The sequence below is a fragment of the Watersipora subatra genome, chromosome 5, assembly GCF_963576615.1.
Source record: "Watersipora subatra chromosome 5, tzWatSuba1.1, whole genome shotgun sequence".
Taxonomy (NCBI): domain Eukaryota; kingdom Metazoa; phylum Bryozoa; class Gymnolaemata; order Cheilostomatida; family Watersiporidae; genus Watersipora; species Watersipora subatra.
The window spans coordinates 64741827-64766270 of record NC_088712.1 but is presented as its reverse complement, the minus strand read 5'-3'; the positions used below and the strand labels follow the sequence as shown (position 1 = coordinate 64766270).

The window sequence follows — 24444 nt, the reverse complement described above, 5'->3', positions numbered from 1 at the left end:
CGTAGCCAGTTAATTTCAGCCAATCATTCGCCCTCAAATATACATATATCTTGACGCGATAGAGTCATTCAATAGAAACAGCGGACATGGTAAGAGATTGTTAGAAATGGACCCAATGATTAATTATTAAAATTGCCACAATGAAGATATTTAGGTAACCAAAGGGGCAAACTAAATTGATCAGAATTAAAGGCAACATAGTTTACAATAAATTATGGGCACCTGAAGAAATAAAATAAACATTGTTGGAGAGAGGCGTGAGAAGTAGCGAGTATGGGATAGTGTCTAAAGTATAGTGCAGTAGCCTCTCTCTAACTCCTTCACAGGCTCAGGCTTCTTGTGGTCAGCAGCAACAGCCTGGATTTCTTTTATTATCTGTAACAGATAGTGATGTACAAATTTCCAGCATTAGATTTGCATTGTTGAGACTGGTTTCAGATGAACTCTCGGTAGGAAAGAACTTTTGTAACTGTTAGATACTCAGCCAAAAACCAAGATATCAAGTCTTTCTAATGGAAACAGTCAGCAACAGTAGGAAATGTGTGACCCGTTTACCAAAAAAGCAGTTGAGCAATTATAGACAGCATGAAAAATTGCACAATGTCGAATGATAAATACAGAATTAGAATTGCCTTCTACTTTATGCTAAAAAGAAAAAAGAGCAGACAACCTTATAATTGTGTGCTGGTCAATCTGCTGTGAACAATTATTTGAGCAAAGCTTCTAAGTCGTTTGATTTGAACAGTGGGATAGCAGAATATGAAGTTCCTTATTATGGAAAAAATTATAACTCGGCAGCTAAATTCATCTGCTACATAATGCAATAATTGTTCATGTGGTTAGTGAATATAGCAAGGGATGGATGAAAGGAGTTGAGCAAGTACACTTCTGTTGTCAATATATGTACTGTCAGGGCCGGTGCTATCAAAAGAGGGTATATAGTATCATGAAGACAACAAAAGTGTACATGATCAGCATGTGTAGCTGTTTAAGCTACATTGTGGTCTGAAAATTTGAACATTTGCGGTCTCAAACATTGACCGAAACAGTCACAACACCAAAGCTCAATCTGCTATCACTTTTGCTCTACTCACTTTCACATGCCCACGCACATATCCTGTATGTTTTCTAAGTTTAAGATGCTCTATGGCTGTACTTACCATCGCTTCATCAGGAAAGCTGCCCGATGCGAGTTTAGAAAAGATGTTTGTATCATTAACATCAATTTCATATGAAGCTGTAAAATCCAAATATTCCATACAAATCATGTGCAGAGTGATGAGATGAAATCGCTACCTATGAAGTTGCCAGAGAAAACACGGAAAATGCTAAGGGCACAGGACGACTTCGCATAAGTGCTGTATAAGCTAATAGCAAAAAGTGTAAATAGATGTTTTAAAGCACAATAAGGCTGCTAAGTATGACCATCAGAATTATCAGCACAATTTAGAGTTGTGCACACTACAACTGCAGTTCAAATTTAACATAAAAACCCTGTAAACAATAATAATTACCCTAATGGTGTAGCTACTGTAGCATGTATTTGTTTCACATGCTGCATGTACATGAAACTGCAAACTGAACTATATAGAAAACCACCACAAACTCCTTTAATTTAATGCAAACCAAATAAAATACCCTTAAATGAAAATATATTATATAATCTGAATCACATGTTATTGCATTATTTCAGAATTTGATGCAAAATGTATAAGAGCACTTGGTTCACAAGGCAAAATTTTTTATTTTTTGAAAAGTTGATCTTAATGATCGTCCTAGTATGGCTTATACAGTTTATAAGGAGAATTTTTGCAATTGAATCTGGCCAGTTAAAATTTGTGAACATAGCTGCTGCTCAAACACGTATGTCAGATTCAGTCGCAGGCATTCAAAGGGTTAATACTCTTAAACTCTTTAGGTCATCCGATGGGTCCACATAAACCAAAGTGAAACTTTAGTGAAGATGAAAAGTTAAAGAATTTTTTTGGAAATGTTTTTCTTACTGCTTGAACTTGAGCTATTTAACTTTAGCATATATCTTATCAGTAATCAGATTAGTGTTTGCTTGTTTTATCCCATATGTCAATGTAGTTAAGAGTAACTTTAACAATATTTCCTAAATTTTGGATTTCTACATTAAAAAAGATTTGAAACTCAATTTTGCCATAAATAATTGTATGGTCTATATAATTTAATATCCTTCAGGTGACTGTTCAAATATTTTTTTTAAATCTAGTGAGCACTATTCTGTGCCTCTTTACTCGTAACTCAAACATCAATAAATGCTGACTTACTGCTTCGGCCAGCCACAAGTTCGACTTGGGCGTCCGGGATTGCACTTGATATTTTAGCCCCCAATGCTTGAGCACGGGGGCGGTAGCCTCACTGAGATCTGCAACATACAAGTAATTTTCTTCATACCTAGCATCTCAGGAAAAGATACCGGCTGATCACACTGAAGTCATTCAGTCAAGATTATTTGGTAGAAGCAAATACGGTCAGACCTCGGCAATTTGAAGTTAATCTATTAATATTACTGTAAAACTTCTAATTGAACGCCATGGCGCTCTATTTTTCAACTCTTCTTCTATAGTAGTGGCAGTCAATTGGAGGCGGCAATCAAATTGAGGCTGGTGGTGTATTTTTCAAATGGCTTGTCAGAATTTTGGAAAGATAAATTTAGCCCTATTACGGGCGAAGCAAATGTCGCCTATATTTTGCTCTCTTTTTTCCGATGAAGCGCTATGAAGCCTTTTGAATGCAATAAATTTGATAATTTACCTCTAACTTGTCAAAGATCTCTTAAAAAATAGGCATCGACAAACCAAGCAATAGTTCTACCAGTTGATATCTATTGTTTGCAATTGACCTGCGATGATATTATAGCCTGTGTCGTTCCTTGCAATTTGTTGGCACTTTCATTTTTTATTTCATTTTAAACTTGAAGACATTTTTATTTCATATCTATATTTAACAATGTTGCGTAAAAGCTCATTGCACTCATTGATATGTTTGCTACAGTTCGCAGCCAAAAACTAGCTTTTTGTGTGCAATAAAAATGGAGTCATGAGCATTGATCCGTTGTAAGCAGTGTTAAGATAGTCGCAAGGATGCTATTAAATAACAAGCTATAAATCTAAATATTTATCAGCTATACTAGAAATTCCCCTTTCATACAGCCCACGACCAAAGTGATACTGGAAAAAAGAAAGGGTACTGATGGTTGAGAAATGCAATATTAGCAGTCAAATGGCATTGCAGTGCAATAGGATAACTGCAATGGTAGCTGTAATGTACTGGGTGTGGGTGTTATTATATACAACAAACAGCAATAATGAAAGGAAAGGACTATATGTTTATATTTTTCCCCCTGCAATAAGAGAAATGCAATATTGGCCAATATTAGAAGTAAAATGCACTGATATTATTAGAATAACCAATATTATTAATATAGTAATAATAGAAAACCAATTCACAATTTTGTTTACATTTCAAAACGTCATAGCTAACAATATCAAGAAGTGGTGATATTTATATAGATTTTTAGAAAATCTATTTAACATAACTATTTAGAAAAAATAATAACAGTAACATATTGCGCATCATCAATGTTGTTAGTGTGACTATTACACTTCAATAGTCATCCAAACTTATAATTAAATATTGTAATAATCTCATAAGAATCGTTAGAAAAAAATATCGTCATTTCCTTTACTTTCACTGCTCTGAACATCAGTTAGAATACTAAAGTACTCAAAAGTTTCCAAAATGTCAGTTACTTTGAAATCGGCAAAAAAGAAACGATTTCTGTACTTCTACGTTAATTACAGAAACCTTCGACAATTCGACAATGCTATAGACTGGTGAAATGTGCACGTTATTTTTTCGTGAAATGTGCACGACTTAATGGTTCTAGTCTCTGTCGCTTGGGGTTTCGTTTGCCGGTCTTAATTTTGATAAAAGGCTTGGCCAGTTTTAATAACGATTTTCGGCCAAATTAATCTGTCTATTTGTGTATAATCCGATCAGATGGGTAAGTTTTAGGATACTGTCGACAATTTACAAAGACTTGGCAACATATTTAAATAGGCTTATATGTGTTTTGTATCGTTATTATACTTCAACGACTCTACAAAACGATGGTTAATTTGTTGATGAGATTTCGGTACAAGGGTTTGCGACGTTGTTGATGAATAATTATCGTAAGTTGTGTGCACATGCATTTATCATAAAAACTCTCAAACTTCGCTCCGCTCGTTTGGTCGTGGGATAATGATAATCTATCAACTGATGCAAATATATATTCATGAACGTGACAGAAATGAACCATACTTATATTACATGCAAAAACAAAAATTAACGTTTTTAAAACAAAAATATTTCCATTGTTTGCGCGGATAGCTGCATTCTGATTGTTGCTTTCGATGGAACGAACGTTTTCTAGTTCTCCAATACCTTCTGCAATATCTTCTAGCCTCAACTCTCCTTCTGCACTGCTGAGCTAGTCGATATTAGTGTCCAAACAATTTTTTGGCAGAGCAATATTTTTACGTGCTGCATTTAGCACAAATGCAACGTGTAAAAGTTTGCTCGCTAAATGTAGCCTTTGGCCTAACCCTTACAAACCGTTTTTTATATGCATGATCTTCGAAGTATTAAGACCGCGTTAAACAGGAACTACTATTAGCCTGAAACAGTAATTATTTCTATGGCGTTGCTTTTAAAGTTCATTTGCCATCGTAAATTTAAACCGTTTTCTATATATGTACATGTACTTCGAATTAGAAAGACCGTGTTGAACGAGGAACTGCTATTAGTCTGAGACAAATATTAATTATTTCTATGGTGTTGCTTTCAAAGTTCATCTACCAATGTAAATTTAAACCATTTTTTATATAGGTACATGTACTTGGGAGTATAAAGACCCCATTAAACCATGAACTACTATTAACCTGAGACCGTTATTGATCATTTCTATGGTGTTGCTTTCAAAGTTATAGCGAAAAAAAAGGCAAAAAGCTTTGGAGTTGGACAACGAGATAATTGATTGTTATTAATTTAAAGAATTCATTATTAATATGATTTTGTGGACACTTTTCTACTAATCACTTGATATTATATTATGGGTTCATATAGATCAAAGATAGTCAAAGTAGCGGCCAAATGGTGGTGGCGTTCCAATGTGAGGGAGGCGCTCTATTTTTCAACCCTTCTCTCGTAGTGAGGTCAAATAGAGATGGCGTCGAATTAGAGGTTTTACGGTAACAACGTATGTCAAACTTGCATTGGAGCAAAATTTGTTGGAAGAATGCATTCTATTTTGTTCATTCGACTACAGGGCCATAAAAAACTTAGTGACAAATACTTCAGAAAATTACATTTAGCACTCAAACAAATGCACTGCAGTTTTAGGGCAATGGTTTTTAACCATGCTATGTTGGTATTGTAATTTTTTCCCTCATTAATAGCCATCACAATACTAAAATAATCAGTACTTTCAACTCATTCGCACCCGACTAATTTCCAGACAATTAGCCCCAAATACCGCTCATTTTTCAGAAAGTTGCCATAATTCAAATTACTACTACAAGAAACAGACTTGAGATAATTTACTCATTCGAGTTGCACAAGAACCAGCCAAGTTTCCTCTTTCAAATGATATTACATCCATATATAAATGTACAACTCATATCCCTTTCATGTAGATCTGTGCCTCAAAGAAGGTAGCTTTAGAAAATTTTCGATTTTGAAAAAATTGTTATTTGCTGCAACAAAGTTAGACCTGCACCATAAAAATTGCAAAATATACAAAGTTTGACTAAATTTACTTATTTATTACATATAATACACAGTTATGAATATTATTTATAAATATAAAGTTAGTCATGAACATGAAAATTATGGAACTCTAATTTCGAACGTTTCTTCGCTAGTACCATCCTTCAAACAAAAACATAGCTAATCTACATGCCAATATAACACAAATAAACTGTCATAAACATGTTTAAAATAATAAAAAATATGTTCAATAACTCTGTTCTTGACTTTTCAGACTTCATATACAGCTTTAAGAATCAATATGATGCTATAGAATGTGAATGATAACTTTAGGCTGGCTACGGCTAAAAAGTGTACTTGTATTTTTATTCGAGCATAACGATTCAAATTGGCAAAATTAAAAGTTAATAAAACATTAAAGCATTATAAATAATAATTTGATTTGATTTATGCAGTATTTCACTGTCTTACTTACCACTTCTGAATCTGCATATTTCCTTCCGAAGTTGAAACTTTTTTGTCGCGAATGATAAAATTTTAAGTCACCACTATGGTTTCCGGTTTAGGTAGATGTCGATATGGGGGGTACTATTTTGGTCAAAACTTTTGCCGGAGACAAATAATACAAATAAGCCAGAGCCATATTTGTATGCCAGAGGCATACAAATATACAAAGGTACAAATATGCCAGAGGCATATTTGTACATTTGTCTGATTAACCAGAAAATTTTTTTTTTTTCTAACTAATCGAAAAAAATTTATAATTTAAAAATAGCTATACAATGAGTAGGCAAATTTCAGAGGCGAGATAACTCGCGTTGGGTGCACAGCAACGTTATAAATATGAGAGTTAACTGGCATCGGGTGCAAATGAGTTAATTGTTGTAATGAAAAGGTCAAGCTATTAAGCAACAAAACATGTCAACTCTGCTATTGTTTTATTCAGAATGTAGCTATTGTCTAACTTGTACCAAAAAAAATCTGAATTTAGTTTGAGCAGCACACAGCATGAAAAAATTATTTCTGGAAATTTTTAAAACCATCAAACTAAAAAATTGTGACATATGATGCATGCAAACATACAAATGGTAACAAGCATAGTAAAGGTCAAGTCAATTTAATTAATCGCACTCGCCCCCAAATGGGGCATTAGAGCAATATATTTTTATTTAAAACATGAGAAGATAACTCTTACGTTTATATTATTTATTGAGCTTTTAAATTTAAAAACAGTTTGGGGGTAAAAAGTGTTGGGAAGGGATTAAATGAGAGAGTAGGGAAAATGTGAGTTAATTGTTATGGGTCCTCACTAAAAAGGAATGTTTTTTATGTTTGTGTTAATGGTGCCTTTGGTACTTTGTGGCGTGTATAGTGTAGGTGGGTAGTAGAGTAAAAATCTACAGGGATTGCAATTTCTTCAGTAAGGGATTTAGGTTTTGGTCAGAAGTTCGTCGACGCTCTGCAAGAGCGGCCCATGACCACTCAGACAAGAGGTCAGAAATCATGTCATTTTCATTAAAAGTTGACTTGCAACAAAATTCACATTACAGTTATTTGGTATCACCAGAAATTTCCGTCATACAGCCCACGACCAAAGTGATAATGGAAAAAAAAAGGGTACTGCTGGTCGTTGAAAAAGTAGTTGTCAGCAGGAGCTGACAGAGTATAGTGTAAATGAGAATTGTTCGAGAGAATATAAAATAAATTTGAGGGAGCACGACTCCAAAAAGGTGCAACTAACAATTTATTTTGGAGGTAAAGTTGGGTTGAAACCAGGTATATGAGTAATTGGTTATTTGATGCTATTACAGTTGTATTTGGTAGTGTAACATAAATAGATATATAAAGGTGAAAAAGGAAATATATAATAATAGAAATATAGAAAAGGAGACATATAAAGTGTAACAGAAATAGTTTTGTTAGATAAGTTAGTATTAGACATATGTAGACAGTGGCAGCTAAACAGTACTCTTAGATACATGTGCATAAGTTTTGACTGTGGCTGTAGAAGCGGATGGTTTTCACAATGTTGAATTTGTGTTTATTGTTATACTGTTCTCAGAATGTTTTTTTAAATCCTTTTTCTCTTCAATTTAAAGTAAAAGGGATGTTGATAAGATAGATGCATGTGAGTACATCTTAAATCTCATTTGTTAGTTAACACTTCTGTATACTTTCTGTTTGTAATACTTTCTTTTTGTTATTATTGTAGTTCCCTATGAGCGGACCTTTGATAGAATAGAACATTAAAATGCTAACAGCTACTAAACTACTCACAATCTAATTTTCATCCAAACCTTAACCAGAAACCATATCACAAACAATATTATCATCATTACCACAAGTATAGAAGCTCACCCTTGTGCATTATTTTGTTTTATTATTTTAGGTGTGTTAGGTGTGAGACTTCATCCTCATACAGTCTGAATAGCATTTTACTGAGTATTTCCAAATAAGGTTTTTATATATTAAAACTTATTGAAAGAATACAGTGAACATTTTGAATATAAGTGTTTTCAAACTTCATTTCAAATTTTATCCCCCAATCCGCCACATCATAAAGCGGACATGATTTCTGTATGAGGCACAAACATGAGTATTTTTAATGGTTAACACCAGACATTGTCAGTCAAACTCTACTAATTTATGCTGTACCAATAGTAAGGATTACGACGCTTTTGGGATTTATAAAAAGATATGAAAACACAGCCTGGCTAATTGTCCTACTTATATTTATTAATACAGCTTGATGATAAAACTGAGCTTCGTGATGGTTTGATGCCTACATTTGTGCCAATAATTGTCTATATGGGTCACAGCTGATTTGATTTGATCAAGAATTATTGGTTTGATATTGTTACTTACTATTACAACTGATGTGTTTCAAAAGCCACATGATATGATGAAATGTGGAGGTGTAAGTGAGTTGTGGGATGTAAAAGTTCTGCACAAGTTGTATACCAGCAGTGCTATTCATCTCTATAAATAAATCCTTATTAGATCAGCCAAGCCAAAAGCCATTTCATAGCTTACCACCCAGAGTGAGGGTATACATGTAAGTTCACTCCATTCAATTGTACACACACAAAAACTGAGTTAATTTTTGTTTTTGGCGTTGAGAAAAAAGAGGATCAGTTCCCAAAATTTACATAATCTGCAGCGACATTGCATTTTTTTATAAACAACAGCTCAATCATGAGCTGAAGCTTGGAAGACAGTGCCAAATATCAACAAAGCTACTTCCTTGTTTTGGTGAGAGCCGTATAGTTTCACAGAGTTCCGCGACCAACGGAAGTGTATATGGGAGCTCGCTCGTTTCCAAACAAACAGGCCGTGCATGTTTGTATATTTTATATACCGTATACAAACTATTTTTATATACCGTAAGTTATAATGGAGAGGCCGCAACATTAACCAACAAAAATTACTCTCATTGACAGTTGCTTTAAAGTTGATTGTTGTATCATACACCATTTGAAAAAGGACAATATTCCTTAGAAGAAACTAAAAAAAAATTTTTAAATAATGTAAATGCAAAAAAGTGAGATGTTGAGAGCGAGGTAAGAATATTCCATTAGAGATCAGTATGTCGATCGGGTTTGTTTGGAAACAAACGTTTTTGTTTCTGATTTTTGATGAGGGACTCTGAAGTTATAACGTTCAGGTTTTGAATAATGTCATATAACGCGGCACAATCGCGCTTTCTTGACTTCTCTCACGAGAGTTTTCGGGGTGCAAATTTCCTCTCGCGCACGGCTTTATGGGCGTTTTGTTGGCCGGTCTTAATTTTGATTAAAAAGGCTTGTCGAGTTTTAATGGCGATTTTAGGCCAAATTAATCTTTCTAGTTATGTATTATCCGATCAGATGGTTAAGTTTTAGGATATTGTCAACAATTTTCAAAGACTTGGTAACATATTTAAATAGGTGTATATATGTTTTGTATCATTATTATACTTGAACGACTCCACAGAAAAATGGTTAAATTTTTTGATGGGATTTCGGTACAAAGGGTTTGGGTATGGCCGTTTGTGGATACTTTTCGGGAGTTGTGTGCACATATGCATTTATCATAAAGCTCCCAAACACTCGCTTGCGCGTGTTTGGTCATGGGAAAAGACTCACCTTGTCTTACTCTGCTGTGCAAAATGGGGAGCAAAATAGGTGCAAAATATATGGAAATGTGATTACAAGCTCTTAAAAGCTCAAAACGAACAGTTAATCGCAGCCATCACGAAAACGATGTAGATTGGAATCCCTTTCCAAAACGGCTCAAATGGAACGTAGTTGAACACAATGGCTTCCGTTTACATTTTCATGCAACCTTATTCGCCGAAATATTTTCACAAATATACTTCACGCGTTCATTAAAACCATGTCTATTGTCCTAACACATCTATTTCATCATCATTGTAATGCTGTCACATTGAGCACTAATATCTCAAAACCTACCATGAAAATTCATTCAATTTTTTAACCTTAGCCCAAAGGAATGCATATCATCCTCTCATAAACATGAGGAGCCTGTTGGTCACCTGTGATAGTCGAAAAATGCTGCAGAAATTGTTCGCGACATTTGGCAGGAAGTATGGGTCACATGATCAGATTACGACTAAATGATTAGACCAAACTGAAATGAAACTTTAAACTAGCGAGCATCTATATTTGATGCTTTTCGGTAGAACCCGAAGTGTTTGTCATAAACCAATGCTACGAGACGTTTTATATTGAACCTTTTATTTCACGTGATAACATCACGTGTCAAAGCAACCACAATTTTTGAGTACGTCATCGAAATATAGAGATTCCAAACTATGGCGTTTCCATGATGGTTGCGATTAACTGTTCGTTTTTGAGCTTTTAAAAGCTTGTAATCACATTTCCACACATTTTGCACCTACACCACAGCAGAGTAAGACATGGTGAACTTTTTGATACCAAATGACTGTAATGTGAATTTTGTTGCAAGTAAACCTTTAAGGTTAAACGCCCACCTAAAAGCTTTCCTATTGACTGATTCGAGAGAGTTAATGTGCTTTATTAGAAATGGGGACCAGACAGTTGAGTCATACTCAAGGACTTGGTATGCCTCAAAGGTAAAGTCAGTTTCGTGCTGAACTGTTTATTTGCTTCAATTATTGTCCAAGATTATTTCAATACATTCTAATTTTTCTTAGAGACAATCTAATTTGACATTTATTTTTTGCATAGTTTTAATATGACGCTGTGTTATGCTTAGGTTACTAGTTTACTTTGCAGCTACAATGTATATCAGATACGTGTCTATTAGATAAGGATCTCGTTATTGATATAAATTTCCATTTGTCATATACTGTTTCTATATTCTAATTTTACCTTTATTCTATATAGTAAAAGTGGTTATAGACTTTAGGCAGTACCACATATGAATAAATCTCTTTTGTAACCGATGTTCGATGGTTACTATTTAAAAAGTTATTCATGGATGCAAGTATTAAACTTAGAATTTTCAGGATTAAAAATATTGAAGAATGTGAACTTGTCTACTGACATCAAGCACAATTTTAAGGTAAGTAAAGAAACTGAGTTTAAAGCACATAAATTACATAATTTTTTTATTGTATATTTCAATACATCAAAGTCTTGGCTTTCGAATGAGCTATTGTTTGCCATGGTGAGACAGACATTGGTTGGTGTCTATAGGATTTCCCCAGAGCTCTACTGCAGAAATGTTTACTGGCATAGGCTCGGAAATCGTGACGTCACAATTTTCATATGCGGTGTTGTGTGCTCTTACCGCCTATTTTATTGCTTACCCCTTATATTTATCAACTACGATAATGACACTAGTGTCAGGCGAAGATAGGACAACTCCAGAGAACCAATGAAGGTGACGAAGGAATCAGTGTCATTAGTTCTCCATGTACAGATTATTTATATGATAAATAACTCAGATTCCAAGCACCATACTATGTTTTTCCGATGATATTATGCACTAGCCCTCTCATTTTATTGTGATGTTGAGGGTCGCGACTGAGACTAATTAGTTTCAAGCATTGCGTGATCTCGCGAAAGTGCGATTGACATATAGTCCTAGGGCCACGCAACCGCAGGTTAAAATTTAATCGATGTGATTTCATTACCTTTATCAATGACAGTACATTTATTGAAGCATAATTAATTAACCGAGAACATGTGTTTGTATTGATCGGGCATTAGTACGATCCCGGGCATTGTTGATTATCTAGAATCCTAGTTTATTATTAGCGCTCTCTGGGTTTAACAGCACCGATTGTCACAGAAAAGCGCAGCCTTAATTGTAGCGAAATAGATCGACTACCTAAGGCTGAATAATAATTGTGACATCACATTTTGAGAGCCTGAACCAAGTGTTTTTTGCAGGACATTCTTTTGACGCCCTATCTTTCATAGTTCTATTATTCTTTGTGTATTGAATATAGGCTCATTCGAAAGCCAAGACTCTGCTGTATTGAGATATATAATAAAAAATTGTGTAATTTATGTGCTTTAAAATTGAATGCTTTGTTTTTTTCACTCAAAACACTTGTTAGTGCTAGCTCTGTGCTAAGTATAGCTCATTGAATACTAGTAATCTAGTTATACCAGATTACTGGTATTCAATGAGCATATTAGTATTCTATATTCTACGACTAGATTATAAAATACCAGTTATTAGACCAGCACCAAAATAGACAAATCTTAACAATGTGTTGAATTTTGGTTGAACAACACCCAGCCAAATAATTAAACAGCTCAACAATTGCTAGCCGGGCTAGACTCATAAGTCACATATCATTATTAGTGCAAATGAAAAAATTTGGAGCAAATTCGACATTGATGCAAATAGTACAAAACTAGTGGATAGTAATTTGATTGCTTAAAGTGCATTTTGTGTAAAAGTAACTAAAAAAATCTGTACTGAAAAAGGTAGCAAAAATATTTGAGTACAATCAAGTAGCGTTTTTGTTTAAGATTTACAGTAAAATAAAAAACAGGAGTGATAATACACCTAGATACACCGGGCAAAAAATAGCTTACAAATGTAAAAGTAGAAACTACTTAGAAAAATATGAAAGGCTCAAATTTTTTTTCATTAAATCTTTTGCATCATTAAGCAAAGCAAGTTTTGGCAAATAATCAAGTTTCACCTGTTTGAACTTTTGCTTGTGAATGTTTGCTGTGAATGTAGACATGTATCTACCCATGTAATACTGCTCAGTGCAAGGACACAAATGTAGGTAATTTGAAAGCTGCTTTTAGGCCAAACATGACATTAGGCTACTAGCAATGATGAGCGATAATACTTTAATGATGTTTGCAGTGACCTGAACTGGACGAATGATAGGTTTACTAATTCACACATAAATAGAACTTGCCATTGATTATGCTTCAATTCACAATAACTTAATTAAATACCTGCATTTAGGACTAATCAGACAATCTTTTCTTACTAAAAACCATCATTCCTGCCAGAAAATTGGTCATACTTTTGTCTACACCACCACAAGAAATACAGATCCTACGGCTTTAGGAAGCATCAGGAACAAATTACTGCTTCATACTACATACAACGGATATTGTATGTAGCTTTTTAACATATTTACAAATCTTTTGAAATTATAATTTACTATCATGGAAATCAAACAGAACATAAGCAATCTGGTTGGAAAACCTATTTCATCTTCACAAGCATTTTATAAAACAGGTTTTTTACTTATAATAATTACCGAATATACAATTAAAATTATTTTTGAGTAATCTGTAAACTATTGTAACACAACTGAAGTGTGATTGCAGCATAAAATTGATGCTCAGATAAAAAGCTGCAACAATGCTCAATTGGCTTCTGACAAACGACTACTTTTTGTTTCATGGCATTACAGTAATACTTCAACTTACGAGTGCTCCAACGTACGAGAAACTTGAGATACGAGCCAGCTTTTAACCAAGTTTTAGCACCAACATACGAGCCATGTTTGAGATACGAGCACGTGAGTCAGTTGCCAAGTATGCCGGAGGTGTTTTATGAGAACAGCATCACTCTGTATTTTTTCAACTACTCAGGTTATACTTTTGTACCGCGTTTTTGTGCGCGCTTTCAGTGCAGACTTATGTGAATTAAAAGTACTGCGCGTAGACCAAAAGTTTGCCAGTAAAATGAAAGATAAAACGCAAAGAAAAAGCAAATGATAACAATTAATATTAAACAGAAAATTATTGAAAAATATGCGAAATGTGTATGCGTGATTGAGCTAGCTCAGCAATATGACAGAAATACATTCACAATTATCAAACAGGATTATATTCAGGGCATTCATTTAGTTCGCAAAAGGTCTAACCATAGTTTCTAAATGGCGTAGCGATCTTCACGACCGCTGATGGAGAGACTGCTCAGGCATTGGATAAAAGATAAACAATTGGCCGGTTACAGCATAACTGAACGATGCTATGTAAAAAGGCCGGTGCTATCAATCAAAACAATAAACATTCGGACAAGTTGGATAGTGGTCGTACATTAACCGTTTGTGACGAGACATGTGTTCGTCCTAATCGCAACATGTTGAAAGGGCGACAAAGGCAAACGTCCTTAGGTATGTCCATCTTAAAACGGCCGGCTAGTCGTGAAAGCGAAACAAAGGAAAATTAGCTAACCAGCAAGAAACTTCTAACTATAAACGCCGAAGAAATTTTAATTACTATAAGTTGAAAATGAAAGTTTGCATTTAGGTTTGCTTCTAAGTTTGTCTTTTAAGACTGATAAAATCCAACTTTATCAAAGTCAACTCTTGTAATGAAGGATAACTCGCTATAACTCTCTAGGATATCTCCCTCTCTGGCAAATGCTAGCGTTAGCTGCTATTGTATGTATTTAGTTTTACATTTTAATTAATCACATTTCCTTGCATTATTTTTTATTTGTTGCTTTACAAAAGCTTGTGGTAAGTTAGGACAATAACCAACATGTTCTTTCTGTTACAATATCTTGTTTTGCGTGTTTTATTTGCATTTTTTAGAGTCTGGAAACTAATCAATATATATTTACTTGTTCTATATATAAATAAATTGCACCAACATGCGAGTAAATTGACATACGAGCTCAGTCTCGGAACGCATTAAGCTCGTAAGTCGAAGTATGACTGTAATTGGAAAAATACAACAATGTTGGCTAAGAAAAATGATCAAACATTCACTCTATATCCAAATATAACATTTGTGATGCTTTTATGCCTTAATGAGGAAATTTCAGTCAAAACTGAACAATCGAAATAACAATTAAGGCTTCTCTTTTCTTAAATACCAAAGATCGGCAAAAAGATTCTTTATTCTAATAATCTTATTTATAGGATAAAAAATGTGTTTTTAACTTCATGACACATCTGATAGGGTTCTATCATAGGGCCAAAAAAATGCTGCTTCTGAGATTTACCAACAAATGATTGTAGTACAGACTTCGCCAACAAGAGTCATTCAATTTTAATGGGGCAAATACTGTTATAATGGCTTGCTAATAGAGAGCATATGTTCTTAAATGAGCTTTGGAAATGTTCATCACCGGTTTATATTGACTTTTAAAGCATTATATTTAGCATGAATAGTTAGTTTGGAAATGTAATATGATACCACTTGGCAATTTGTCGCTGAATTGAGGCAACAACAAAAGTAGTTTGTGGCCTCGAAGCGCTAGCTGGCAAGGGAGGGTTTCACATTTTATGTCAAATTTGTGTGTATCTAACAACCTTGTGTTTCGAGTGTCTTGTTAGATTCATTTACTGACCTTACTTATAACCTAAAGCTTTGTTCTTCCATGATTACCATTATCCCTCTTGACCCTGAAAGTCGTGTAACTTTTTGTTGACAATTCAATAGAGTCGGCATTCTATGAATATACATGGCTTGAGCTGATATTTACTGGATGGGTTTGGATATGATGCTTTCTATTAAAGTAGGTTACTTTGTTTGAAGCTTTCCACAAACCCTCGTTCAGACACAGTCCAATAATTGCCCTTCATCGTTCCACTGTAGCACTTTCTCATAAGTGCAGTCTGGACTGTGGTTACAGAACTGCAATCTTTGCATGTGTATACTCGTTACATTCTGCTACTATAAGTTTCTACGAATTACTTCCACCCTGCTCAGTAGGAAGGAAGAAGTAATCGAAATATTTTAACGGCTGAGTATCAGCAGGTGATGGAAAGTTGGACCCTGAGTGAGAAGACAAATTGTAGAGCGATGAAGGCTGTGTGATTATATGTGGTTCATTTTCTGCTCCCTCAGTAGTAGTAACTGGTGTATTATAGTTAGTAGCATGGGTGTTGCTTGTATTGGATTTGCTATTACCCTACAGGATGAAAATATTCGTTGGTCATAAAAATTCGCGATTTTGCGAACAGTCAATCCCGCGAATTATTAAATTCCGTGAATAATTATTTCTATTTTTAATCACAAGAGAGAATAACTATTGCATCAAATTGAAAACTAGTCGCTAGCCTAGTTTTTAATGTAAATACTAAACGTAATTGAGTTTCAGAACATCTTTAAAATCATTGCCTGAGCTTTGAGCTAACACCATTGCCAATGCATCACATTTATTTACAAAATTATTGAAGGTTGTCACAAGATATGCAGAATGGCGTCATCGCGAAAATAGCCGCTAGGCAGAAGTACTAAACGTAGCCGAGTTCCAAAACTTCTTTAAAATCATCGCCAGGCTTCGAGCTTTATTGCCATTGCATCAAACTTTACAAAATTATTCAAGGTTTTCACAAGTTATTCGGCATGGCTTCAGCATCGCAAAAAAGCTCTCCTAGTCTTTTTACATTAGTATCAACTCCATCAATCTCTAATACCGAAGTCAAGGACGATCATGATTATGATCTGGACATTATGGTATGTATTAGATTAGCAGTGCAGATACGTTTTTATATAATCAACTGCATTAATTAATTCTTTTGTTTAAAAACTGATCACTTTCATTAAATACTTCAGATATTGTTTTTGTACTTCCTTAACACTCGTTGTTATTTTTTCTTTTTTGTGTTTACTGCAGATTGAGAATGAAACAACCTACTCCTATTACGAAAACTAGAGACATGTAGTAATATTCATCAAGGCAGGAATATTGGCAGAGAAGCAACCAGTCAACCTAGACCCCTTCATTGACAACAACTCCTTGATATCGCTGCAGCAAACATGATTAAATTATATATTTTATTTCATGTATAGATATATTATAATTTATACAAACTTGAGTGTACAAATAAAATATTTCAAATACAAATAAAATTTTACAAACGATGAATGGAGTAAATATAAACAGTTTAGTCCATATGGCGGTTGTCTAGCAATAAAATTAAACTGGTACACTTGATATGTGAATACTAGCGAGTAATGGTGCTTTCTGACTAGTTATTTTGGTAATAGCAGCTCTGTCGCTGTCATTGTCTTGGGTAAATGTTGAAGGCGATTCTCTCGCTACTACATGGCTGGTAAGGAAGCTATCATCAGAACTCTTCTCGGGGCTTACTATTGCAAAGTTCTGCCAGTTAGCCAATGATTTGTGCTCGTAAAGACGTTTTTGTTCCTTTTTAAAAACATATATTCTTCTCGTAAGTAGCTGCGGTCACTTCAACCTCAATTGCCAGACCTCCCTGTAATTGGTGATCTTCTAAAAATGACATCTACCACCCTTGCAATCATTGTTCTTTGGTGTATGATTAAAAATCTCTCTCTCACACTAAAACAAATAATGAAGCGGTAGGGATGGAAAAAAATAAGTATTGCGTTTTACCGAAGAACCAGAGTAAAATTCAACTAATTTAGTAAATGTGAAAAACTCATTACTTACCACAAGTTGTTGGCTTATCAAAGGCCTCCAAAGCGATGAATATTCGTGAAAACTTCTGGACGCAGCAAAAATTGTTTACCGTAGCTTAGCATGATCGCCTCGCAGTTGTAAGCTAAATATAAACCGGAACACGCGGTGTGCGCATGCGTAGGAATAACTCTATCACTCGCCGCAATAGAGTTAACTTTTCCTAGAGAGTGGCAGTTTTAAGCCTCGAATAAATTCATCCGCGAATATGCATGGAAAAACAATTTTCGCGAAATATAACTCCGCGAATAAATTCATCCTGTAGGGTATGAGGCACTTTTCTAGCATTCACAACAGCCCAAGTGGATATAGCATTATCATCGTCCGACCTAACAAAACCATGACTTTTTTTTCTATATATTCAAAGTTTTAGAGTTACATCGCTACTTTCACGGGAATAACTATTGTATTGATGAGTCAAACTGACCATGAGTCACTGACCACCACAAGATCAAATAACAGTTTAATTCCTTTGTTTTGAAAGCCGAATCGCTTGCTGACTGGTTTTTCCATTTCACATTTTTGGGATGGAATTGCAATTTCATATTTGTTTAGCTTGTAGCAAAAAGAAATGCCCTTCAGGTAATTGTTTCATATCATAATTTATAGATAAATATCTTAACGACAATATTTTTAACTTAACAGCGTTCATACACTTTTTAATTGTTACTAGGCGACGGCTTTATAAACGTATACTAAAAACGATGTTTTTGTTGTTTCCCCATGAAACCGATAAATGACATTTATGTCGTTTTCCCAGCATAAAGGTCCAAGTTTGTTGCACACAGACGTAACTAAGCTTTTGAAGAAGTGATTTATCAAACAAAAACTTACAGTTTCTGATCGTTAAGCAAGAATGAACAAGAACATCACAAGTAAAAGCTTAGATTACAGTATTAGGCATTTATTAAATTACTGAAATCATTCCATTTTCAATCTACAAAAACAATTTAGTTTTCAATCACTTTAGTTATAGTTGCTCCATACCCACCCACACTTCCTATAGGCCAGAAAAAAGTAGCAGCATGTGAAAGTCCATATAAATTAATGGTATGAAATTATAGGATATGAATTTATGATATGTAAATTCATTTTTGCAACTTTGATCTATCTCAATGTTGTTGAACGGAAATATCACGAAAACAACATACCAACAGGGAATGCAGCCATACAAAAAATAAGCATACGATACGTACAAGCAGCAAGACACCCAAATATATCAAAAGATCCAATAAATAGAAAACGTAAAAAGCAAATTAGAAACTCCAAAATTCGAGGGATCAATCATGGAAATTGCGTCAACACCAGCTGGAAAAAACGCCAAAGGGGTGTAGAAGCAATAAATCTACCAACCACAACCAGAAAACCACCAAACAATAGAGATGAATCAAATGATTATGTGTATTCAGATCTGCCATTCTCTGTCGGACACGACCTAGATACCAGGAGTAAGTCACGAGCGTCACCCTACATGTCTACATCACGTACATCAGCTGAAGACTTACGCAAACAAGATATCTTTGCACACCTCACATAAAGCATTGAACCTTAACAATCAACCTACTCCCACAGGCTAGCCCTCCCACACGCTAGACATCTGTAAAAGATAACAGCTCCAATGACTCGGCCCTCGAGAGGGCCGAGTCATTGGACTGCTTAGGCGCTCTCCCTTCTGCCAGCTGAGGAGCCCCTCTCCTGCCTGTAAAGTCTCTCCCCCCCTGCCGAGACTCCCTGCTTATGGACTGTCACGACTCTCATTTGACAGAAACTCGCAGTCGTATGGGACTGAGCAAACAAACATTGACGAACATTCGAGTAAGGATATAACTTTCATCAGCTATTCCAGTCTTTTGTTATTATTATTGTTTTTTTAGAATTTTGTTAGTTGTGTATTATAATTGTTTGACTTAGAGAAAAAAGAAGTAAATTTTACTGGTAAATATCAGTATTGCTCACAATAGTTTAACACCTTCATCGGTACCTGAACTAGTAATAATCAAATTAGTTCCCATGAGTTGAGCAAAAGTGCACAAACTAAACAGTCAAAAGATAATAAGATGATAAAGCAGTTTCAACACTGATGTTGGGTGTGGATTCGAATTCGCTATGCATAACATAAACTTTCCCAAACCCCTTGTAACAATGTTACAGTCTTGTTATCAAAATGACCTAGGTGTTTTGACGCTTCAATAAGACAATCTCAAACATTGTTATCCTGTTTCAAGTCACTTAATTCACTTTGGTTGTTAAAAAACAATACGAGAGTTATACCTTGTTTAGACATTCTGATATGCAGATGTTCATATTATCTCCCTCTTCTGTATCGTATCCTAAAGCCTGCTAGTAAACCTCCGATTTTTAAAGTTGAAGCGAAACCATTTTACCAAATTCTGTCATGTGTGCACTTTTTCACGTCTGTTGATGTTACAGCAAACAAGTTATTACAATGGAGAATACTTTTGAAAGGCCGCTGAACAATTCAATTACACCACATACGCTACATACGGGTTCTACTCTCAATAGTTAGGGTGTTACAGTGCTAGCCAATACACAATAATGTATAAAACGTTTTATCAAATGAAGACAAAAATGCATCGTGTAATGTATACTGAATATACATAGCAACATTTTCTGTACTGATAACAAATACGCACGTTGTTGTATTATGGGATTTGTTAGGCTCAGGCTATGTTGGTGTCTAAGCTCAAGGCAGTACAAGTGGTCTTGGTAATTACGGTGAGTGCGTAAAGCTGGATAAAGCTAGTGGGTAAAGCTAGTAGATAAGCTAGTGTAAGGCAGTATAGGGGAGGATATAAGGAAGTGTAACGAAAGACCGAGGCTCTTCTTCATCTTCACATCAGTACATGTGAGTACATTGATTTATACAACATGGCGCAGTTGACAAAATTCTGATTTTTTTTCTTTGTGTGTTAACGTTAGCGATAATTTTTCTGGTTACGGGGCAAGTTTAAACGGTTGATTAGACCCTTTCACGGGCGTGCAGGCGAGGTGACGTGAGGTAGGGTGGTGTTGTGAGGTGTTGTAGCGGTGAAGTAGCGGTGTTGTTGAGGTGTAAGTATTTATTACATATTCGGAGGTGGGAATTACACTAATTTCATACGAGTGGGGTAGAGTGAATTTGTGGCGACAGATATTGTGTCGGGTAGAGATGGAGAGTGGGTTGCCGAAGCTGGTGTTTGGTGAGCACGGTGATGGGTCGTGGGAGAGATTTATAGAGGAGATGAATTTATGAATTGAGATTGCTGTTGAGAGAAGAGGTTACGAAGGTGAAGGTGACAATAGACGCCCTATTATGAGAGGTAGAGGTAGGTTAGTGCCACTATTGAGAGCTATTGGGCACAGTGGTAGAGAGGTATTGAGGAGTGCAGGGTTTAACGTAGATGGCGTAAATTCTACTTATGAAGAGGCAGTGGAGGTTTTGCAGGATTATTATGGTGCACGAGAGTATGTTCGTAAAGGGGCATAAGTTTCTGACGGCTAAGCAGGCACTTGGAGAAAGTGATAGAGAATATTTACAACGGGTAGAGAGTTTGAGCAGATATGTGGAGGTGACTAACAATAATGATAGGGTAAGGTTTGCCCTTATAGTGGCGGTTAACGGGTTGAGAGATACAGAAGTAAGCAGAGATTTAATGAAGAACGCCAATCTGACTTGGGAGTTGTTACATGAGGCATTGAGGGCTCGTGAGATGGCGAATCATTCAGACAGGTTCGTGAGAGCAGATAGTAGAGGTAGTGATTTAAAAAGTGAGGTTAAGAGAGAAGTAGCAAAGGTATCAGAGTTTGATAGTCGAGCGCAGTACAGGAGTAATGATAGAGATAGAAGTTATGATTCAGCAGGTAGATCTTCCCCTAGGGGTAGCCCTAGGAGTAGTAGAGAGTATTATGGTAGTGAGGAGCATGATACTAGTAGATATGGGACAAGAGGCAGGGAGTATAACAAGGACAGTGGCAGTAGGAAGTATAGAGACAATAGCAGGGAAAGGTATGTCTCTAGACATAGAGAAAGCAGTAGGGAAAGTAGAGATAGAGTTTGCTATAATTGCAGAGGTAGTGGGCATGAGATGCGGAGTTGTCCCCACATTAAATGTTTTTCTTGTGGACGGCGAGGACAAGTATCCCGTTATTGCAGGGATAAGGGAGGAGATGTAGGTTACGATAGACGAGGTAGCAGCAGGAGGTCAGGAGGTAGCCGTGATAGTAGCTATGAGCGATATGGCAGCAGGAATATTAGTAGGGATAGGTACAGGGGCTGAGAAAGCCCCCGCGAGATGAGAGACAAGTCTAGTAGGTACAGGGACAAAAGTATGGATAGGTTTGAGGGGGAGAAGTATAAGGAGAGGCGCGAGACGAGCCGGTATGATGAAGGGTACCGGGATAATAATAAGGGCAGAAGGGTTAGATTCTCTGGTTATAGAGATAAATATGGCGAAGATCAATGACTAGGCCAGGGAATTGTGCAGTATTTAGAAGTTAATGGAGTAAATGTAGAGTTTACGTTTGATACTGGGGCTGAGGTGTCTATGGTAACCGAGGCAACAGCCAATAAGTTGGACCTATGGTTAAAGAAACCGTCGACAGTTTTAGAAACTGATGATGGTAGTGAGGTAAAAGTGGTTGGAAGTGTAATAGTTCATTTGGAAAGTAAAGACAGGCATATGGATGCTGAAGTTCATGTGGTGAAAGGATTGAGAACGAACTTCTTGGGCATAACTGAGTTGAGGCAACTTAAATTATTTGCTGTTGTAAATGCGTTATGCGAAAGTTAGTTTGAGGCTGTTAAGGAGTGTAGAAGTATTAAGCCAGTTAAGCCGTTTTTGACGAGAACCATTATTGTTGGGTCAAGTTATGTTTCAGATGATGTCAAGTTGCAAAACCTGACAAATAAGTCTGACAGAGAGAGCGAAGTTAAGAAAGGTCACACAGGTCAAGATTGGTGGACTTGTAAAATCAAGGGAGTGAAGAGTAGCGAATACGTGGAAATTGGTAGTCAACAGGGGACAGCCCAAGGCACCAGAGATGTGCAAGTGTCTATGGGGTGTGATAGAGAACAGAGTCACGATGAGGTAAGGGAAGGTGCTGAGAAAGTAGCTGAACCAGTGTCTGTAATGGAAAAGGTTTGCTCTTTTTTAGCCGAGGTATCCAGCAATGGAATGTTAGACAGAGAAGGTCATGAGAAAAAGGTAGCAGAGATTGAAAGAGAGGAAAGGGAGGTGCGGAGGAAGTCGAAAGAGAAATTGGCTAAGCTGAAAGCCAAACGGGAGGCAGCAGTCATGGAGTTGGAAAATGTCAAGGCTTTCAGGGTAGTGGTGCAGGAGTTAGCCGAGGTTCAGAGGAGAATTGCTGGTAGCAGACCTGCACTGGTTGCAGGTGAGGTCGAGCTAGATAGGTCTGGGCCTATGTCAACTCCCAGCTCTGTGGTGCCATCCCCTGTGCAGCCGGTTACGGCCCAGGTGGAGACCTCCCACAGGAAGCCTGTCGAGCCTGCCTCTTACTGGGGAGAGCGAGGTAAAGACGGAAGAGACGGAGATGAGGTTGAGGAGTCATTACTGACCCAACCAAAAGACTCCGGGCTAGTCAGGGTTGGTGGAAGTAGTGTTGGAGATGTTGGTGGAAGGAGTGTTGGTAGTGACAGTGGTCACGGTAAAAGTATTGGTAGCGGCGGAGGTCAGGGTGATGGAAAAGCCAGTGCAGACTGGCAATGGAGCTGGCAGTAGCGAGAAGAGTACTTTAGATGGTGGCACAGGGTCAGACAAGCCAGAGGCATAGCCTATGGAGACTGCCCTAACGGAGTCAGGTAACGAGCAACACAAGTAAGGTAAGTTACTACGTCTGCTTGTTGGTAGTGATGGAGTGGCACAAAACAAAAAGAAAAAAAGAAAGGGCATGTTGTATTATGGGATTTGTTAGGCTCAGGCTATGTTGGTGTCTGAGCTCAAGGCAGTACAGGTGGTCTTGGTAATTACGGTGAGTGCATAAAGCTGGATAAAGCTAGTGGGTAAAGCTAGTAGATAAGCTAGTGTAAGGCAGTATAGGGGAGGATATAAGGAAGTGTAACGAAAGACCGAGGCTCTTCTTCATCTTCACATCAGTACATGTGAGTACATTGATTTATACAACACACGCTAGTGCTACAGAATAAAAATTATTCTTTTCCAATACATTGGTCATTTTATTGATTTTAAACACATTTTACTAGGCTATACCTAGTATGTATGCTATGTACATTTACTAGCTGCAACAGTAATGATGGTCAAGTAAGCTACCTAATAAGCCAGAATTAGGACGAGTTGCCTGAGCAGCTACAGCTGGATGTAATTGAGCCTTAATCACCGATTCTTACAATTTTAAGCATTTTTATAAATACGGCTAGCTGATGATTCATATATCGACACATACTTACCAGTGTTCTATTCGTACTACAACTACAGTCATTTTTAAGCAAGTTCCACCGCTGATAGAAAAACCTCAACAAATAATTTATTATACTGCTTGACGGGGAACAGCGTCTCCGATGAATGCTTCCACTAGAATGGCTGCGCTGCAGACGTCGCGTGACGCGAAGCGATTTTTCATAAAAGTGCCCTTATGGGCTACAAAACCGCCTTGGCCGTAGAAATAATTCTTAAGCTTATAATAGTCATAGAGCTAACATGACTATAAGCTTATGTTATGGAAAAACTTATATTAATGACCTTCTATTATTGGCAGATCAAATGTTGCATATTACTAGGTCTAAGGTGATTACTAAATATATACGCGTGACTTCGTAAA

At 36.3% G+C, this 24444-nt stretch overlaps 1 long non-coding RNA gene across 1 annotated transcript; it reads right to left on the bottom strand.

The window, feature by feature from the left end:
* Window positions 1–309: 309 nt before the first annotated feature.
* On the bottom strand, window positions 310–24236 carry LOC137396798 (uncharacterized). The gene is made up of 4 exons (XR_010978614.1): window positions 24074–24236; window positions 2295–2392; window positions 1161–1237; window positions 310–375 (listed from the first exon to the last, which is right to left on the bottom strand). It is a non-coding gene; the product is annotated as an uncharacterized lncRNA (long non-coding RNA).
* Between the last annotated feature and the right edge of the window lie 208 nt (window positions 24237–24444).